Source organism: Equus asinus, chromosome 5 (assembly GCF_041296235.1).
Source record: "Equus asinus isolate D_3611 breed Donkey chromosome 5, EquAss-T2T_v2, whole genome shotgun sequence".
NCBI classification, from domain to species: domain Eukaryota; kingdom Metazoa; phylum Chordata; class Mammalia; order Perissodactyla; family Equidae; genus Equus; species Equus asinus.
In genome coordinates, this window is record NC_091794.1 from 112,550,086 (window position 1) to 112,569,080 (window position 18,995).

Consider the following 18,995-nt stretch of genomic DNA (forward strand, 5'->3'; position numbering starts at 1 on the left):
AGGGGCCAACCCTGCCCTCCTGGGGCTCAGTGTCCCCCAGCACTGGGGACCAGCCGGGCCAAAGCAGCTCACTGTGCCCTGGGGGGAAGGCTCAGGCCAGGGAACAGCTGCCCTGGAAATGGGCCAGGGACAGAGAGGGCCCTGCAGAGGGGGCCTTGGCCCTGTGGGGAGGGCAACACCATGGGGTGGGGCAGCAGGAGGGGAGAGGCCTAAGACTCAGCTGGGACCGAATGAGCAGGAAGGCACGGACATCATGATGTTGTCTGCAGGTTCCCGGAGGTGGGGACCCAAAACGTGTCAGCTCCAGAGTCAGGCCTCTTGCAAGGAGAGGCCCACTCATCTCCCCACGTGCTGGCCCCACCTCCCACCCCCCATAGCTCAGCCCACTTGGCCAGCCGGGTCCCAGCCTCCTGCTGCTAGGGGAAAGTGTGCTGCTGGCAGAGAAGAGCTGCTCGCTAATGCACCTGGGGTCGCACTGTGGCCTGCCCCACTCCCTCAGGACACAGGGCCTGGAGGAGACAGAGGCAGGAGCAGAAACAGCTGGCTATGATAAACCGGTGACGAGGGTGGGGTTTGAGAGTGGGCTCAGGCCTGCTGGGCTCAGGGCGGGGATCTGGGGGCTGCGGGCAGAGGGGGATGGGGGGGTGCCATGCAAAGGCTGGGAGGTGGGACCTGGCTGGCTTAGGGTGTGGCTGGGGTGAGGCCCTCTGAGCACTGAGCACTCCCTCCTGCCCTCATCCCCTCCTGGGCCCGCAGATGGTCCTGTCCTGTCCTGTCCCAAGGTTTCCCTGGGGCCACCACCAACCACTTCCACAGCTAGACTGGGGACGAGGGGACGCATCTCTGAAACACAAAACAACGTCACCCTGGGGAGAGCAGAGCATCCTGCTCTAGAGCTCATCACCAACAAGGGGGTTCACCACCCTCCCAAGAAAGCAGGACGTCCCAGCGGGGTAACTGCTGTTCATGGGTTGTTTCTTCAATGATTAAGGTGCTCTGAGATCTGAGTTCATCAGCAATAATCCAATTGGTTTCTATCGATTCCACATTTCTCCCAGTACAAAAGGACGAGAAAAGTCGGCCCACTTTTCAAAAGCACCTTCAAACTAATGGATGATATAATCTTAATCTAATTAATTTAGACCCAGCCCTTCCCAGGAACAGGGTTTGTCAGGATGCCAGAGCTGGGCATCTTGTAAAACTTAAAGCTTTATTGCCAGAGGTTCGATTCCTCTTCCTGACAACTCGCTCGTAATCAGCGTTCTCCGACTCATCACCCCCATCCCGCTTGCCGCTGCTCTCCTCACGACGGTCCAGTGAGAAGCGTTAGGCTGCATAGGACTCCTCAAAGGACCAACACGGTCGGCCCCCGTGGCCTGCTGCAGCCCAACGCTGGTGCCGTCAGACTATTCATTAAAGAACCGCCACACCACCAACACCGTCAACATCCCTATTTCTCGTTGCACCAATCCCGGCCCCTCCCTCTGGCCCTGACAAGATGAATTCCACGACCCACACCACGCCCACTGATTAATAGAAGCCTAGGCCTACTGTTTGCACGAACCCTGTCAGGCCTAGCTGTTTATTCCATTCTCTGATCAGCCTCAGCTTCAAATTCAACACGTGCACTAATTAGAACCCTACGAGCAGCAGCACCAACAGTTTTGTGGGAAGTAACGTGAGCAATTATTCTACTGTCCGTCCTGCTAATGTACCATCTTTTTCACCTTCAACATTAATTTTTACCCAAGAATACTTATGACTAATTTTTCATCTTGACTACTAGGCACAGGATGATTCATTTCAACCCTGGCAATGGAACCAAGCGAGTTCCATTGATTGAACACAGGGAGAGTCGAACGCGTCTCTGGCTTCAATGTTGAATACACAGCGAGTCCACTTGTCTGCTTCTTCCCGGCAGAACATGCCAAGAGCATGATGCCAGACATCCTCACAACAATTCTATCTCTAGGAGAATCCCACAGCCCCTGCATACCAGACTTACACACAACTAACTCCTATCAGAACCCTTTCCTTCATTACATCTTTTTTAATGAATCTGAGCATCCTATCCACACACCCCATTTGGAGGGGATGTGGGTTTTGGTTATCCAACAGCTCCGGCTCCTGGGCAGTGTCCTGAGGCTTGAGTTTCTGATTTAACTGTCCCAGGGATATTCCCTTTGGAGCTATTGATGGAGGTTATGGCGGGTTTATTTATTTTGAAAACTGATGAGAGAGAAATTGTGTTTAAGTCTAATGGGATGGGGGTGGAGTATTTTATGACACTGGAGACTCTGGGTTTTTTACTGAGGAGGCCTTAGGAATTGCTGCCTTATGGAGCTATGGGACTGGAGTGGTAATTGTGACTGGTTGGTCATTGTCTTACCGGCTCTTAGGTAATATCAGCCCTGATATGGGTTCCCCTACAGGGAGCCCAGCATATACGGGTTAAAACTACAAGCACACGTTCCCAGTTCCCTGGGTCCTTAGTTACGCTCATACGTAAATGTATTTCTTTACCCTCTGACTCCCTGAGCTTCACAACCAAATAGAAGTTACACATTGTTAAAGCCCAGATGGGCTCAAGCTGGGCTCGCACTAAAGTGGTGGCTGATCCCAGGACCTCGAAGTTCTTTCACAGAGAAATTAGTGCCCAGAGAATATCAAGAAACAGAAGCTTCCCAGAGTCTACCATCCACCATGGAGATAAACAGCCAGGGACGTCCATCTGTGGAATCCTTTGTCTCCCCGCCCTTGGAAGCAGTCCCCAACATGGGGCGATGGGAAAACGCTGACCAAGAAGGTCACAGCTCCCCTCCCCTACCTAAAACCCCAAATGACAACCCCTACGCGTTTCTTAATGGGGAGCTAGCAGTGCTTGAGGCACCAGCCCTTGCTGTGCTCCCCCTGCTGGGCAAAGAAAGTAAAGCCTTTCCTTTCCTCTCAAGACTCTGTCCTCGTTATTTGGATTGGCATCGGGTTCAGAGACTGAACTTTTGGTTACACAGTTGGCGACCCAGATGGGACCTGTGGGTTGTTCCCGCTGAGACCCCCTCGGCTTCTTCAGATGCTCCAGAATTGTGCTCTGCGCCTGCCCCAGTTGTGGAAGTGGACAGTTGGAGAAAGACTCAGGGAGGCCTGATCACCCGGGACCAGTACTTAGTTGACTGGATTTCACCCGGGTCGAGTCCAGGTCTGCTCCCTTGGCTGGCCTCTGCGGAGTGCCCAGCACAGCCAGAGGGGCCGCTCCAGCCGCTGGGAAAGCGGGTTTCACTCTGGGAGGCTTCCCTCATGCTTCATCCCCTGGGCAGCCATCTGGACCTTGGAGACCTCTGGAAACTACCTTGGGGAGAAGGAAAGAGCGTTTGTGTGGAGTCGTGATCCCCCAGCCCAACTAGGTCAGTCCCCCAGTGTGCACAATCGAGGTCCCTTGTCTTTGCTCATTTGGGAAGATCTGTATGCTGCATCTTCATTTATTGGGCACATCTGCCAGTAGGACACAGCCTACGCTGGAACTGAAGTGTTTTGAGTTTTGGTTTCTTGGTATTGGCTTCTGTTGCTGGCTGAGGGTGTTTGGAAAAGCATGCTTGTTTGGTTTGGTTTGGTCTCTTTGATTGTTGTTTGTCTGTCTATCTCCTTTTGTGTTGACATGGGAGTCACCACATGGAGCCCCTTGGGAAAGATTTTGGCTGATGGTCAATCCATAGTTACAAGCCGATGACAAAAAAATATGCTATTTTGTTGTAACACCACCTGGCTGATGTATGTCTTGGAAAGTGAGGAAAGACGGCCATTGAATGGAACTTTGAGTTATTACACCATCTTACAGCTGGAGTTGTGTTGTGAAAGGTCTGGAAAACGGGATGAGTTTCCACCTGTGCAGGCTTTTATGCGGTTGCACGATCAGGAAGGTGTCCCGCCAGGAACCAAGCTGATGGTGCAAAAGAATGCCAAGCTCCCAGTAGTCAAAGATGCTCAGATACGAAAAGAAAACCTTTACGAGAACATGCCAACCCTGAGCGTGTTAAATCCCTTTAATCCTACTGTCAGTGTGACACAGCCCCTAATGGTAAATGCCCCCGATATTAGAAGGAAGCTCAAGAAGGTTGAAGGCGCCACAGCCACGAGTTCTGGTCAGTTGGTGAAAGTTGCTTTCAAAGTTTATAATGCTCGAGAGGAACGTAAAGCCAAGCCCGCCAAAGGCTTTACACAGCTCCCCCAGATGGAGAGACAGAAATGGGGAGCCAGGGCTGCATAGAGAGGGACACCAAAAATGGGGGAAAAATCAGTGTGCCTCCTGCAAAGAAAAGGGGCCCTGGAAAAATGACTGCCCTAAGCTGGAGGAAGGCATGAGAGGGAAAAATCGGGGTCCTCCTAACAAGCTCCCTGACCTCTTGTGTCCAAGACTCAGAGGAGAAAGACGACTGATGAGGCCAAGGGTTCTTTGCCATGCTGGTGGCTCCCGTTCCAATAGTCGCCCATGAGCCCTGGGTACAAAGGACAGCGGGGACACAATTGGCTGACTTCCTGCTGGGTACTGATGCTACTTACTCATCATTAAATAATTTCTCGGTTGCCATTGTTGGAGTCGATGGGAAAACTCAACAGACTCATGCCGCAACCGCTGGAATGGAACTTGGAAAAACAAAATTTGGATTCCTACCTAGGGTGCTTTGTGTTACTGTACCTGATTCATGGCAGTAATTTTTAAACAATAACTGTGGGAATCAGGGGCTGTAGGCGGCTGGCAGGGTGGTGGCAGTGAGAGTAATCCAGGGGTGGGTGGGCTGCCTCTCACCAGCCCCCGCTTCTGCCTCCCAGGCCTGCCCTCCTTTCCCCCAGCTCACGTGATGGCCGTGGCTCCAGGGAAGCTGGGGTGGGGAGAGCCCCGTCTGCACAGGAAGGCTGTGGTTTGGGGCTCAGCACAGTTTGCACATGGGAGACCCTGGGCAAGGCCCTGTCCCTTTCTGAGCCCCGGGGTCCCCATCTGTGAAATGTGAGCAGGAAATAGCCACTCCCACCCCGTCCCAGGGGCAGGTGGGGGTGGACTCAATGGGGGCCCCTGTGGGTGCTCACAAAGTACCCCCCTTCTTGCCCCGACGGGGACTCAGGGACCCCCAGCCTCCTGGTGTCGGGGAAGGGTTGCCTTCTGCAGAGTCGTGGGCAGGGCTGTGCAGGTGGAAACCAGCCTGCCTCACTCCGGGCAGAGGGTGGACATGCCCAGAGTGCACTGCTGGGAGGTGGGGTTTCCTTGGAAGGGACGGGGTTTCCTTGGAGGGGACGGTCCTCTCTCTCCATAAAAGCAGGTTCCTCCCTTTCCATAGAAGCAGCTTCCCCCCTTTCCAGAGATTCAGGTTCCACCTTTCCAGAGAAGCAGGGTCCCCCCTTTCCAGAGAAGCAGGTTCCCCCCTTTCCAGAGAAGCAGGGTCCTCCCTTTCCAGAGAAGCAGGTTCCCCCCTTTCCAGAGAAGCAGGGTCCCTACTTTCCGTAGAAGCAGGATCCCCCCTTTCCAGAGAAGCAGGGTCCCCCCTTTCTGTAGAAGCAGGGTCCCCCCTTTCCAGAGAAGCAGGGTCCCCACTTTCCGTAGAAACAGGGTCCCCCCTTTCCAGAGAAGCAGGGTCCCCCCTTTCCGTAGAAGCAGCTTCCCCCCTTTCCAGAGAAGCAGGTTCCCCCCTTTCCGTAGAAGCAGGGTCCCCCCTTTCCGTAGAAGCAGGGTCCCTCCTTTCCATAGACATAGAGTCTCCCCTTTTCCACAGACACAGGTAACAGGCAGCCAAGGAGGTTCCTCTTGGCTCCTGCTGTCAGGACCTGCAGGCTGGCTCTCTAGGGTCAGCAGGGGATCCCCCCTGCCGCCTATGCTGCCCCCCTCCCCCTGCCCTGCCCTCTGCTCTGGGCCTCAGGTCCTGCTAACTGCAGACTGCAGCCCAGGGCCTTCCCTGCCTGTCACTGTGGGGTCCTGCTCCCCTGGCAGCCTAGGGCCCCAACGGCACGTACTTGGGGACTGGAGACGAATACTTCCTGAGATCACCCCGAAGGCTGTCCTCGCTGGCTCCTGCTGCAGTTTCTCTTTCTCTTTCAGCCAGCGAGGCAGCAGGAAGCCCAAGTGCTGAAGCTCATCCTGCTGGCAGGGGGCAGGGGACAGCAGCCAGGGAATGAGGGGTCCTGAGGAGAGACATGGAGCCTCTGCGAGGCTGAGGGCCGCCACCCTGGAACCAGGCACCCAAGGCTGACGCCCTGAGCCTGGTGAGTCTCCTGAGCCTGCCTGTCTGTCCAGCCGCGCCCCAGCACCCCTATTCCTGCCCCTGGGTGTACCCCCACAATGCCTTCCTCCCCATCCCGGCCTGCCATGTCCCTATCCTGCCCTTGTTCCCCAGCTGCCCGGCTCTCCTAGGCTGACCCAGCCTTCTGTCACCCACTCACCCTGGCCCTGGGGTAGGGGAGCAGACACACAGGAAAGCCATACCCACCAGCAGCAGAACAGCTCCTGGTGGGACTCGTCCCCGAAACCCCACTCAGGGGACGAAAGTGAGCCCCCAGCACAGGGTGAGGGTACCTCCAGGGCCCGGCTGTTCTTGGATGCCTGAGCTGTTCCCGCCCTGGGGTGGAAGCCTGCAGCAGGTGGCTAATCTCCACCCTCAGCCCCTCCCTGTCCTGGGAGATAAAGTCCGTGTCTGTGTGAGTGGGGTGGAGTCTAGGGCCAGGCCGGGGGGGAGAGCCTGCTTGCCCGTGTGGCTTCCTGCCAGCCCAGGTAGAAACTTCAGGGTTAGCAGAGTCAGCCCTGGGCCCTGGGCCCCCGCACGGCCCACCCCAGCTGGGGCCCTGAACAGCCTGTCTCCCGTGCCCAGCCTGTGAGCCCCTGACGGTCGTCCCTGCTCTGACCCTGCTGGCTCCCCAGGGCTCAGCGGGCCCAGCACAGGCCAGAGGCAGGATGGCTAGTTGTCCAGCCCAGAGTGGCTCAGGGCTTCCCAGGGGGTGTGGTCCCTGGTGAGAGCAGAGACCCAGTCCTTGGGGTGCCATGCTGGTGGACCTGGGGACAGAGGCAGGAGACAGGTGACAAATAAAAATGGCAAGCAATAGGATATATTGGAGAATATGAGGAAGCCATTTGGTGTAAACCTAACTCTGCCTGAACTTGTCTTTCCAAAAGGGCCTGACCGAGGCCGTTGAGCATGCGTTGTATATCTGCTTTAGAGATTCCCTATGGCAAGAGCAAAGGCCCTTGAGATAAAGGTGCAACTTCCCTCCCCCTCCCAACCTTGGCATTTCTTTAAGGATTAAGCATCTTTCCTTAGGCTGGAAGCTGATTGCTGCGCTCACCTGTGACCGCCTAGCTGGAAACAATAGACTTGCCTCCTGCTGTGCCCACCAAGATAGCGGACCCACTACCTGCTCTGTCCATCAAGTGCTGTGCCAACAGGGCAATCTTGTGACTATTGTGGGAGGGACATTTCAATCACATGTGAAACGTCCTGTATGGGGGTATATAACCACTCTGTACACCTCACTTCCTTGTGATGTGGATTAAGGCAGCCCCAGCTAGAGAAGCCCAAGGTGACCTGGCCTACATGCCAAACTATACAACCCAGTGGACTTTTTTAATGGTGTGAATTAGGACCGCCCCAGGGAGAGAAGCCCAGGGCATCCTCACCTACATGCCGATCTATATGGCCAGATTCGTATCTAAAGTTATATGACCGCACAATAACCAGACCCCATCTGCACTGAAATCATTTAATGACTTTTTACATCATCTTTTCTTTTTCCAGTAAAAATAAGTCACGTACCCATGCCTTATAAAAATTAGCCCTAACCCTCAACTCGGGGCAGCAGCAGGAGCTCTGACTGCCCATGGGTCCTGTCCCCATGCCTGCAGCTCTTCACTGCCCATGGGTCCTGTCCCCATGCTATTCCGTACTATTCTCTAAATAAAAGAGCACCACTGCCAGGCCTTGAGAGTCCAAGAAATCTTTCTTTCGACTCCTTGGCTCACCGACCCCACATCATTTCTGGTGGCCCGTACGGGCAACTTGCTTCATCGGCTTGTGAGCTCAAGTTCTGGTAAGTGCCCTTTTTCCTTGTGCCTTTCTCTTTTTCGAGGATGGATCTAAATTCACTTCTCCATCGGGAACTTTCTTGGATGGCTGTATGAATCCACGTTTGCTGCCCATGGCTACTCTAGGGGGAAAATCATGGCATTCAGCTTGAAGAGAATCAGTACCTTAAGCCTCAGGGCGATGAAGAATGAATTAATCCATTCCTTCTTGACTCTATCTCTAATATATAAATTTTACGTGGGTGCGGGTCGGCCACTTAAGTCATTAGGACGTTCGCCAATCTGCAAGACTCCCACGGAAGGTTTCTTTTCCTAAGGCTGGATTGGGATCCCTCCCATGGCACCTGACCATGCTCTGAACTGAGGGAAAGTCCCAATCGGGACTCCACTTCAAGGGAAGTACCAAACTCTAACCTTTGGTGGAGTATGGGAACCCCTTTTTGGGAGAATGGCTCCAGGCTGCAATTGGGTAGAATGTCCCCCAGACTGGCGGAAAATTCCTCACTGTTTTTCTCTATCCTTTTATCCTGGGGACCATTCACCAGGCACCTATTACTGCCAGGCATAATAGGGAAGATGTTCAAGGGATGCCCCCATCATTCCTTGCTACAGGAACCCCACTGGGGGGATTTTCAAGGTAATGGCTCCTTTTCTCTCTGGGACCATTCACCAGGCACCTGTTACTGCCAGGCATAACAAGGAAGGTATACAAGGCATGCAATGCTGGAGGACCCCCCCATCACCCCTTGCTATAGGAACGCCACAGTAGGAACGACGGGTAGGATGCTGCCCTAGGTTCAGGAGGGATTTTCAAAGTAATGGACCCATCTCTTTCATCTTTCTTAGAGTTACAATGGCCATTTTTGTCTCCTTTTGAGCTTTGCAACCGGGAAACAAAGAAATCTTTCAAGAGTCAAAGCCTCCACCCCTGGGAGCCCCAACTTTGGGTTTCCGGGCCTGATCACCCCGGCGACCCCAAGTGGGGTGCCCTCCCTTGACGGTTGACTCATTGAGTATTTTAGTCACCTACTGAATTGGCTATGAGAGTAGGAGACCTGTGATTTATTCTGTGAACTGTCGTGCTAGGGTTGTGTGCCCTGCACAGGAACTGTTGTGTGACTCTTATCTTGATAACCCTCAGGAAGAGGCCATGAGGGTGAGGTCTGATCTCTTCTTTTCCTTTCTTTGTCTGTTTCGTTCATCATCTCCTCTGTCGTCACCAAGTCGAGGTTAAGTTCAGGCTGGACCTGACCAGAACCTGGACCTTCTGTAAAATCGAAAACTTGAAAACCTTGTGCCAGGGACTTAACTTTCAACCCTGGCACTGGGAGCCCCGACCTCCAGCCAGTTCCAGGCCTTTGCTTCCTGCTTCCCTAGCTCCCCTTGTGCGGGCTCAGGGACAAAGTTGCGCCGGCTAAGTGGGCGTTGATTAAATCTTATAACTATGTTGACACCCGCAATCAGACTCTGCACCCTTCTCCAGTTCACTGTCAGTCGGACACTGGCTTTACCGCCTTGGGGAACGCCCTAAGCATCCCCAGAGACTCACCACTCGGGTGCATTCTAACTAATTAGAAACACTTTCAATTGGATGGGTTATGCCCCAGAAATTCCAGCCGGGAGAAAACTTGAGAGGTTTCTCTGTGCTTTTATGGTGCAGTTGGACAGGTAGATCAACCTAGCACGTCATTCAAGTTACAGTCCAGTTTCTGGGAAATCAAGAGCAACTGTCCTTAGAAAATCCTTGCAAGACTGGAAATACAGCTCTAGAGGCAGTTCAGATTCCACCCAGTTTCTTTATCACGAAAAGGATTATCATCTCCCCTCTCCAGGAGCTACTATCTAGCCCATCACTGATTCCTAAGACTGAAGGAAAAAAAAAAGAGAGAGAGAGAGGAGGGGAGAGGAAAAATGGCCATAAGCGTGCCCTTGCAAAAAATCTAGCATCTTGAGTATCTTCTCCACAAATATTGGTAAAAAACAATAGCTGTGCAGTCTCTGTGTACGTGTGTCTTATGTACGTTATATGTGTGATATTTTACCTCCGGATGGTATGGCCAAAATTAAGAGCTCGGTTTAATTGGCTTAAAGTAAGCACTTACATAAATTCTAAATGTAGTAGAAATTAATCCAATGTCTTTCAAGTTAACGTGATGTGAATTAACCTTTGGTAAATGAAAGCTTGTTTAAGTTCGTTGGTCTGATTGAAAATAGTCTTGTTGTCAGAGTTGTCGGTATTTGCCTATGATGCAGGCATGCAGCCTGGGTTTACTAGTCAAATAAGCTCACATTGTCTGTTAAATTCATCAGCAAAATAATAGCTTTAAATGATGACCAGTTTTGTCTAATGTCTCATGAAGTTTTTGTGGGTACAATAACTGTTTTATGGTCTGTATACTTGAAAAAAAAAAACAGCTTCCAAATTCTTTTTGATAACAACCTTGAGTTTTGCCAAGTTAAGTTAAATGATAAAAATCTGAGCATCTGGGTCATTTTTGGATTGGATAGCACACAAGCATTACAGCTAAACATATCTAAGTTATCTACTTTTGGCTTCTTATTGCAGAGGGGCTAAAAGTCTTTGGGTCTGTTACTGTAAAGCGGCGTGTTTCTAGAAATTATGAAGTGTTTAGAATGCTGATATAAAAGACAATTTGTAATTGCTTACCTTTTAGTGTTTACTAGGGTCTGTTAATGGTTAAAAGTTCTAATTAACATATATAATTAAAGCTACTGGGAATTAATAAGGAAAACAGCTCTGTATTCAAGGAAAGTTAAAATGTATGTTTTCAGTAAAGAGGGTATAAAGAATGCAAGTATTTTTGTTTGATGGGTTAAAAAAGATAAATTTGTCCTAATGTACTAGAAAGGAAAAAAGAAAGACTTTGGGACAAATTCTGAAGGCAAAAAGAAAGTTGTAGAAGGTTTGTGAAGGAGAAAGTCTGAAAGGAGTTTTATGCCTAGTCAAGTAGATTAAAGTAAATCCAACTAAGTAAATGAGTTTTAATAATAAGCTGGTGCAGAAATTAAAATTTGGTTTTTCTCTCAAGATAATTTTCCTGAACTTTTGGTCTGCTCTTGATAAAGAGGTTATAAAAGGTGTTCCTTTGAATAAGTCTACCTAAAAGATAAATCTGTTTTGTTAAAATAATGACTGAGGTCACTCTTAAGATTTTTGATTGTTTCTGTTGTCACTTTAAATAGATACCTGAGCATTGTTTCACAGTGAGCGTTGTTTGAACAAGTGTTTTAAAGTCTTTTGATATTTTTGACAAGCTTCTCATCAAAAATATTCAAGTCCTGAACAGAAGGGTTTCTTTTGAAAATACTAAACTAATTAGGCTTATTTGGTCTATTCAATTACATGGGAAGCATTGTCAAATGAGCGATGACAAACTTTCTTATGTGGTGTTATGTGGGTGAGTGTTATTAATATACGTGTCTTAACATTATATAGCACTCCTAAAATTCTAATCTGTTCTGGTTATCAGTCATAATTCCAGTTATTATCTTAAAGTGTTGTATGTCACAGAAGTAGCCAAGTTTCTTTCTCATTTGCCTTTTTGAGTCTTTTGTCATTTGCAGATAGTTGCTGTTTTACTGTGATGCTTTGCTTTTGCAAATATGTTTCATCTTCAGAGAAATTCCTGGAAAGGATTCTGACACAAAGGTTCTAAACTACAGGTTTCTGATAAACTTTCAGAGTGTAAAACTGAACTGGGTAAGAAATTACAGAATTCTAACAGAAACTGAGCTCATAGATCTGCTAACAGAAGATTAAGCTCAAGAATCAATTATACAAGACTGTGTGAACTGATGAGGATGATTATAACTTTTTATGACTTCTGTTTGAAATATTGTTGAGTTTTGATGTGTTGTTTTATTTTCTCATATTTAAGGAAATCTTTTTCTCTTTTCTCTTATGCTAATTATGGCTTACAGCAATTTGGTGAAATTATACCTTTATGAGCAGAACTGAAACACTTATCTTTTTCTCCCTACCTGATCCCTCTAGAATTTGGAAACTCTTTATGAGTGAGTATGGTTATTTTGTGGCAATATAGTTATTTGCATAAGTTCAATAAGAATCTGTTCTCCTTATAACAGGACACATTGGTTATATTACCAAGCCTTTGACCGCAATGTCATATTTTAAACATACAGGCTCAGATATGACAAGACAGCTTTTCAGGAACAAAGATTGGACTTTCTGGAATACAGCCACTTGGAAACATGGGCCTGGTACCTTGTTTACAGAGATTCTGGCAATCTTACCCGGTAAGTAAGGAAGCTTGCTTATCTGGCAGGTGCAAGGAACCTCAGAATATTTCGGGGGACCTCAAAGAGAAATCCACCCAAATCTGTAGGTACTGCAGGCAAAATCTGATGGCAAGTCCTTGGCTTGGCTTTTAGGCCTCGAGAGACCTTTACAGTTCGATCTGAGATTCCTCATAAAAAAATTCCAGCAAAGCAGATTTTTTAAAAAAGCCTGTATAATCAATTGCACTCCTAGGACAGGCTCGTTTTTCTACCTTTATTGTAATTCATGGAGATACCCCCTCCTAATTAATTCCATCAAACGTCTTTTAATTGGGGGGTGTCTTTGCCAGGTTTCTTATCTCCAGCAACATTTCTCCAACAACTATTCCACCACTAACTGTCCTGTTGTCTGAACTAACAGCCCTTGCCGTGACTATTCTAGGCTTTGCTCTGGTGCTTGAACTCAACCTTGCAACACAAATCTAAAATCTGATCATCCTTCAAACCTATTCAAACTCTCCAAACTTCTCAGATGTTTTCCAACCATTATGCACCACTTCTCACCATTCATGAACTTACCAGCAAGCTGAAATCAGCATCATGCCCACTACACTTAATTTGACCAGAAAGCGTGTTACCAAAATCCATTTCCCACTTCCAAACACAAAATCTCAACAATAGTTTCCGACCAAAGAGTCTGAACAAACTATATTTCTTCTTTTTCCTCATCATGAATCCTGCCTGTCCGTATTTAATTTCCATGAGTAACCTCTAGAATAACCAGAAGACCAGTAAGCAACTGGAACTGGAAGCTTGGTCTCTGAACCCGATGCCAATCCAAATAACGACAACAGTCTTGAGAGGAAAGGAAAGGCTTTACTTTCTTTGCCCAGCAGGGGGAGCACAGCAAGGGCTGGTGCCTCAAGAATTGCTAGCTCCCCATTAAGAAACGCGTAGGGGTTTTATTTGGGGTTTTAGGTAGGGGAGGGGAGCTGTGACCTTCTTGGTCAGCGTTTTCCCATCGGCCTGCATTTTGGACAGCTTCCAAGGGCGGGGAGACAAAGGATTCCACAGATGGACGTCCCTGGCTGTTTATCTCCATGGTGGATGGTAGACTCTGGGAAGCTTCTGTTTCTTGATATTCTCTGGGCACTAATTTCTCTGTGAAAGAACTTCGAGGTCCTGGGATCAGCCGCCACTTTAGTGCGAGCCCAGCTTGAGCCCATCTGGGCTTTAACAATGTGTAACTTCTATTTGGTTGTGAAGCTCAGGGAGTCAGAGGGTAAAGAAACATATTTACATATGAGCGTAACTAAGGACCCAGGGAACTGGGAACGTGTGCTTGCAGTTTTCAGCCCACATACGCTGGGTTCACTGTATGGGAACCTGTATCAGGGCTGGTATTAACTAAGAACCAGTAACCTATCCCCCACTGTCATTTCTTGCTCTCCATTTCCATGGAAAAGGGGCATCATGCTCATCTGGCTGCTTCCTGCTGAATCGGGGCAAGAGCTAGGGGGTTTTTGCAGTGGAAAGCTTCAACATGTTTTTGCCAGTTTCCCTGTGGGGTGTAGTCTCAGTCGCAGTTTTACAAATGCTGGAAACACAGCAGAGGACAAATTTAACCATAATACATATCCCAGCCATTAATAGGGGCAGAGACAAACAGAAATGTAGAATGCCAGACAACGTGGATCAGACTCCTTCTGATATCCAGGAAAATAAGCTTGAAAACCAGTCACCAATACCTGTTTTCGTACCATCTAGGATGGAAGTATGATGATCTGACATTCTGCTGTAACCAGGTATTTAATAAGAAACATTTCTAGAGAAACAAAAGGAAAACAAGGTTAATGGTTGCAGCAAGTTATAAATCAGTTCCTGAGCCCAGGTGGCAACCAGTTAAAAGATTTCTAGGTGTCTGAGTCGAGCATCTTTTGCAGCTCCGAGTGTCTCTGCTGGTGCTATCTCGTACCTTTCTGAGTGGCTTATGTAGGAGCAGACATGACTTTCTCTTAGGTTCATATCAAGCCCTCCCCCTTCAGTTTGCAAGGCTCCAGGAAACAGGGAAGATGCGGTTCTCAATGATTCTGAATGTAAATGATGGGGAAAAACTGAAAATGTTGGTTTGGAGATTTGTAGCCAGATATTTTAGGAGACTAGAAGAATTCAGGATCCAGTTCAGTTAACAGATATAACAAGAACCTCAAAGACCATTATCAGAACTAGGATCTAATATCCACAAATGTGTATTATGGTTTCTACTGAAACATAATTTTTTCTCTCTAAAATCACCCTCAATTTTACCAAACGTAGCCAAATTAACACTAACTGGTTTGCAAAATGTCTAGTTTTAATAAACTTGGCCTGATTATTTACATAAGTACAGCAAGAATAGCAATTGATCATATAGGCTCTTTTAAACCTACTTAGCTGGAATTTTTTATAAGAAATCTCAGATCGAACTTTAAAGGCCTCTCAAGGCCAGGAAAGCCAAGCCAAGGACTTGTCATCAGACTCCACCTGCAATACCTACAGTCTTGGGTGAATTCCTCTCTTTGCAAGGTTCCCCAAAATAGCCTGGGGTTCTTTGCACCTGCCAGAGGGAGTGACATTCTTTACTCACCCTTACCAGGGCTTGCTTACCAGGGAACCCATAAGCAAGGTACCAGGCCAACATTTCCAAGTGGCTTTATTCCAGAAAGTCAACTTCTATACCTCGAAAGCTGTCTTGTCGTATCTGAGCCTGTGTGGTTTTTTTTTTCAAATATGACTTTCTAGTCAAAGCCTTGGTAATATAAGCACTATTTCCAGTTGCATCCTCCTATAAGAACAGACTCTTATTGAACTTATGCAAACGATCATATTGCCATGAAAATAAGAATACTTACTCATCAAGAGTTTCTATATTTTTGAGGGCTTAGACAGAGAGAAAAAGATAAATGCTTCAATTTTGCTTACAAATTGCTACGTTATAGTTCCTTAAGAGAAAAGAGAAATATGTTTTCTTAAATCTGAAAAAAAAATTTAAAAAATCAGCAATATCTTAAACAAGAAATCATAATAATCATAATTATCCGCATCAGTTTCTTCAGTCCGGCGTCACTGGCTCTTGCTCTTATCTTCTGTCAGCAGTTTTATGAGCTCATCAGTTTCTCTGTTAGAGTTCTGTAATTTCTTACCCAGCTTAGTTTTATAATCGGAAAGTTTATCAGAAACCTGTATTAGAGCCCTTTTTATGAACTTCTCTGAAGACAAAACAGTTCTATAAAAACATCAGCATAAAACAACTGTCTGCAAGTAACAAAACATTCAAAAAATGGCAATTGACAAAGACACTTGACCGTTCTTGAGACATGTAACACTTTGAGATAATAACCAGAATCATGGCTAACAATCAGAACAGGTCGGAATTTTAGGACTATTATATAATTTTTGAAATACTTATATCTATAACATTTATCCACATAATACCATCTAAAAAAGTTTATTATTACTTACTTGACAATGTTTCCCATGTAATTTAACATACCAAATAAGCCTAATGGGTTTAATATTTTTTCTTATAGGAAGAGAGCAGATTTCTCTGAGACGTCTCGGGGCCTCTGAAAATCCCCAGAGAAACTCTCCGTCCTCTCCTAGGTCAAAAGAAAGCCTTTATTCAGGACTCGAATATTTTGCAGGGTGGAGGAGAGCCTGTCAAAAAATATTAAAAGATTTAAAACATTTGTTCAGATAGGAAACAACGCTCCCTGCAAAACCACGCTCAGGCATCTATTCAAAGTGGCAACAGAAATAGTCAAGGGCAAACAGAGTTAAAACAGTGATTTTGCATCAGCTTGCTTTTGAAATTGAAACTTATTTACTTAATAAATTCATTTCAATCTCAGTCACCTTGACCATAAACAAAACTCCTCAGGGTTTTACTTCCACAAACCTTCTGTCACCTACTTTTCACCTTCAGAATTTGTCCCAGGTCTTCTTTCCTTTTTTATTTTCTTTCCTAGTTCTTCAGGACAAATTTGTCTTTCTTAACAAAACAAACAAAAATATCTCTGTTCTTTTTATCTCCTTTACTGAAAACATACATTTTACTTTCCTTGTATACAGGCTTTTTAGAAATATGTCTTTTCTCATAGAAAATTCCTCAGCATACATAAAACATGTTTATCAATAGGGCCTAAGCATCTTTCAGTTTCTTTGGGATAAGAAATCAAACGCAGACAAATCTATGCTTAGGAATCAACTTTTAATATTTTATCTTATGTGGAAATGACGTAGATACCAAATAAACTTTCATTATTTAATTGAACTTAACAAAGCTCTGAAAAATTTAAATTTCCAAAAAGATTTTGGAAGGTGTTTTTCAAGTATGCAGACTATAAAACATAATTGTTGTACTTAAAAACTCTTACCCATTTTCAACAACTAAATTTAGGCTGCCTACAAAAACCTCGTGAGGCATCAAACAAATCAGCTATTATACCAAGTTACTTTTGCTGATCAATTCTCTAACAGAGATAACATGAGTTCATTTGGCCAGTTGACCCAGGCTATACGTCTGCATTATATCCACCAATGCTAACTTTGAGGACATGCCTATTTTAAATCAAACCAGCAAACTTAAACAGGCTTTCATTTACCAAAGATCATTTTGTATCATGCTGAACACCTTGAAACACCTTTGGGATAGTATTTCTTACATTTAGAATTTATAGTATGTATTTAGTTTAAATCAATTAATAGAGCTCTGAATTTGGGCCATACAATGCAGATATAAAATATCACACACATCTAACATACATATAGACACACACACACAGAGTGCCCACAGTTATTGTTTAAAAATTACTGCCATGAATCAGGTACAGTAACACAAAGCACCCTAGGTAGGAATCCAAATTTTGTTTTTCCAAGTTGCATTCCAGTGGTTGCAGCATGAGGCTCTGTTGAATTTTCCCATTGACTCCAACAATGGCAACCGAGAAATTATTTAATGATGAGTAAGTGGCATCAGCACCCAGCAGAAAGTCAGCCAATTGTGTCCCCACTGTCCTTTGTACCCAGGGCTTATGGGGGACTATTGGAATGGGAGCCACCAGCATGGCAAAGAACCCTTGGCCCCATCAGTCGTCTTCCTCCTCTGAGTCTTGGACACAAGAGGTCAGGGAGCTTGTTAGGAGGACCCCGATTTTTCCCTCTCATGCCTTCCTCCAGCTTAGGGCAGTCATTTTTCCAGGGCCCCTTTTCTTTGCAGTAGGCACACTGATTTTTCCCCAATATTTGGTGCACCTCCCTATGCAGCCCTGGCTCCCCATTTCTGTCTCTCCATCTGGGGGAGCTGTGTAAAGCCTTTGGCGGGCTTGGCTTTACGTTCCTCTCGAGCATTATAAACTTTGAAAGCAACTTTCACCAACTGACCAGAACTTGTGGCTGTGGTGCCTTCAACCTTCTTGAGCTTCCTTCTAATGTCGGGGGCATTTACCATCAGGGGCTGTGTCACACTGACAGTAGGATTAAAGGGATTTAACACGCTCAGGGTTGGCATGTTCTCGTAAAGGTTTTCTTTTGGTATCTGAGCATCTTTGACTACTGGGAGCTTGGCTTTTCTTTGGACCGTCAGCTTGGTCCCTGGCGGGACACCTGATCATGCAACCACATAAAAGCCTGCACAGGTGGAAACTCATCCCGTTTTCCAGACCTTTCACAACACAACTCCAGCTGTAAGATGGTGTAATAACTCAAAGTTCCATTCAATGGCCGTCTTTCCTCACTTTCCAAGACATACATCAGCCAGGTGGTGTTACAACAAAATAGCATATTTTTTGTCATCAGCTTGTAACTATGGATTGACCATCAGCCAAAATCTTTCCCAAGGGGCTCCATGTGGTGCCTCCCATGTCAACACAAAAGGGGACAGATAGACAGACAAACAACCACCAAAGAGACCAAACCAAACCAAACCATGCTTTTCCAAACACCCTCAGCCAGCAACAGAAGCCAATACCAAGAAACCAAAACTCAAAACACTTCAGTTCCAGCGTAGGCTGTGTCCTACTCGCAGATGTGCCCAATAAATGAAGATGCAGCCTACAAATCTTCCCAAATGAGCAAAGACAAGGGACCTCGATTGTGCACACCGGGGGACTGACCTAGTTGGGCTGGGGGATCACGACTCCACACAAACGCTCTTTCCTTCTCCCCAAGGTAGTTTCCAGAGGTCTCCAAGGTCCAGATGGCTGCCCAGGGGATGAAGCATGAGGGAAGCCTCCCAGAGTGAAACCCGCTTTCCCAGCGGCTGGAGCGGCCCCTCTGGCTGTGCTGGGCACTCCGCAGAGGCCAGCCAAGGGAGCAGACCTGGACTCGACCCGGGTGAAATCCAGTCAACTAAGTACTGGTCCCGGGTGATCAGGCCTCCCTGAGTCTTTCTCCAACTGTCCACTTCCACAACTGGGGCAGGCGCAGAGCACAACTCTGGAGCATCCGAAGAAGCCGAGGGGGTCTCAGTGGGAACAACCCACAGGTCCCATCTGGGTCGCCAACTGTGTAACCAAAAGTTCAGTCTCTGAACCCGATGCCAATCCAAATAACGAGGACAGAGTCTTGAGAGGAAAGGAAAAGCTTTACTTTCTTTGCCCAGCAGGGGGAGCACAGCAAGGGCTGGTGCCTCAAGAATTGC

At 47.0% G+C, this 18,995-nt stretch overlaps 2 long non-coding RNA genes across 3 annotated transcripts; one reads left to right on the plus strand and one right to left on the minus strand.

Annotated features, from left to right (window-relative positions):
• Positions 1-1,191: 1,191 nt before the first annotated feature.
• Positions 1,192-7,288, minus strand: LOC139045380 (uncharacterized). Its single transcript, XR_011503684.1, has 3 exons — positions 6,471-7,288; positions 5,998-6,165; positions 1,192-3,346 (listed from the first exon to the last, which is right to left on the minus strand). It is a non-coding gene; the product is annotated as an uncharacterized lncRNA (long non-coding RNA).
• On the plus strand, positions 6,108-18,517 carry LOC123285622 (uncharacterized). Of its 2 annotated transcripts, XR_011503682.1 has the most exons (4): positions 6,108-6,246; positions 11,999-12,091; positions 12,221-12,334; positions 15,886-18,517. It is a non-coding gene; the product is annotated as an uncharacterized lncRNA (long non-coding RNA). The 2 variants fall into 2 exon arrangements; XR_011503683.1 differs by lacking the exon at positions 11,999-12,091.
• The last annotated feature ends 478 nt before the right edge of the window (positions 18,518-18,995 follow it).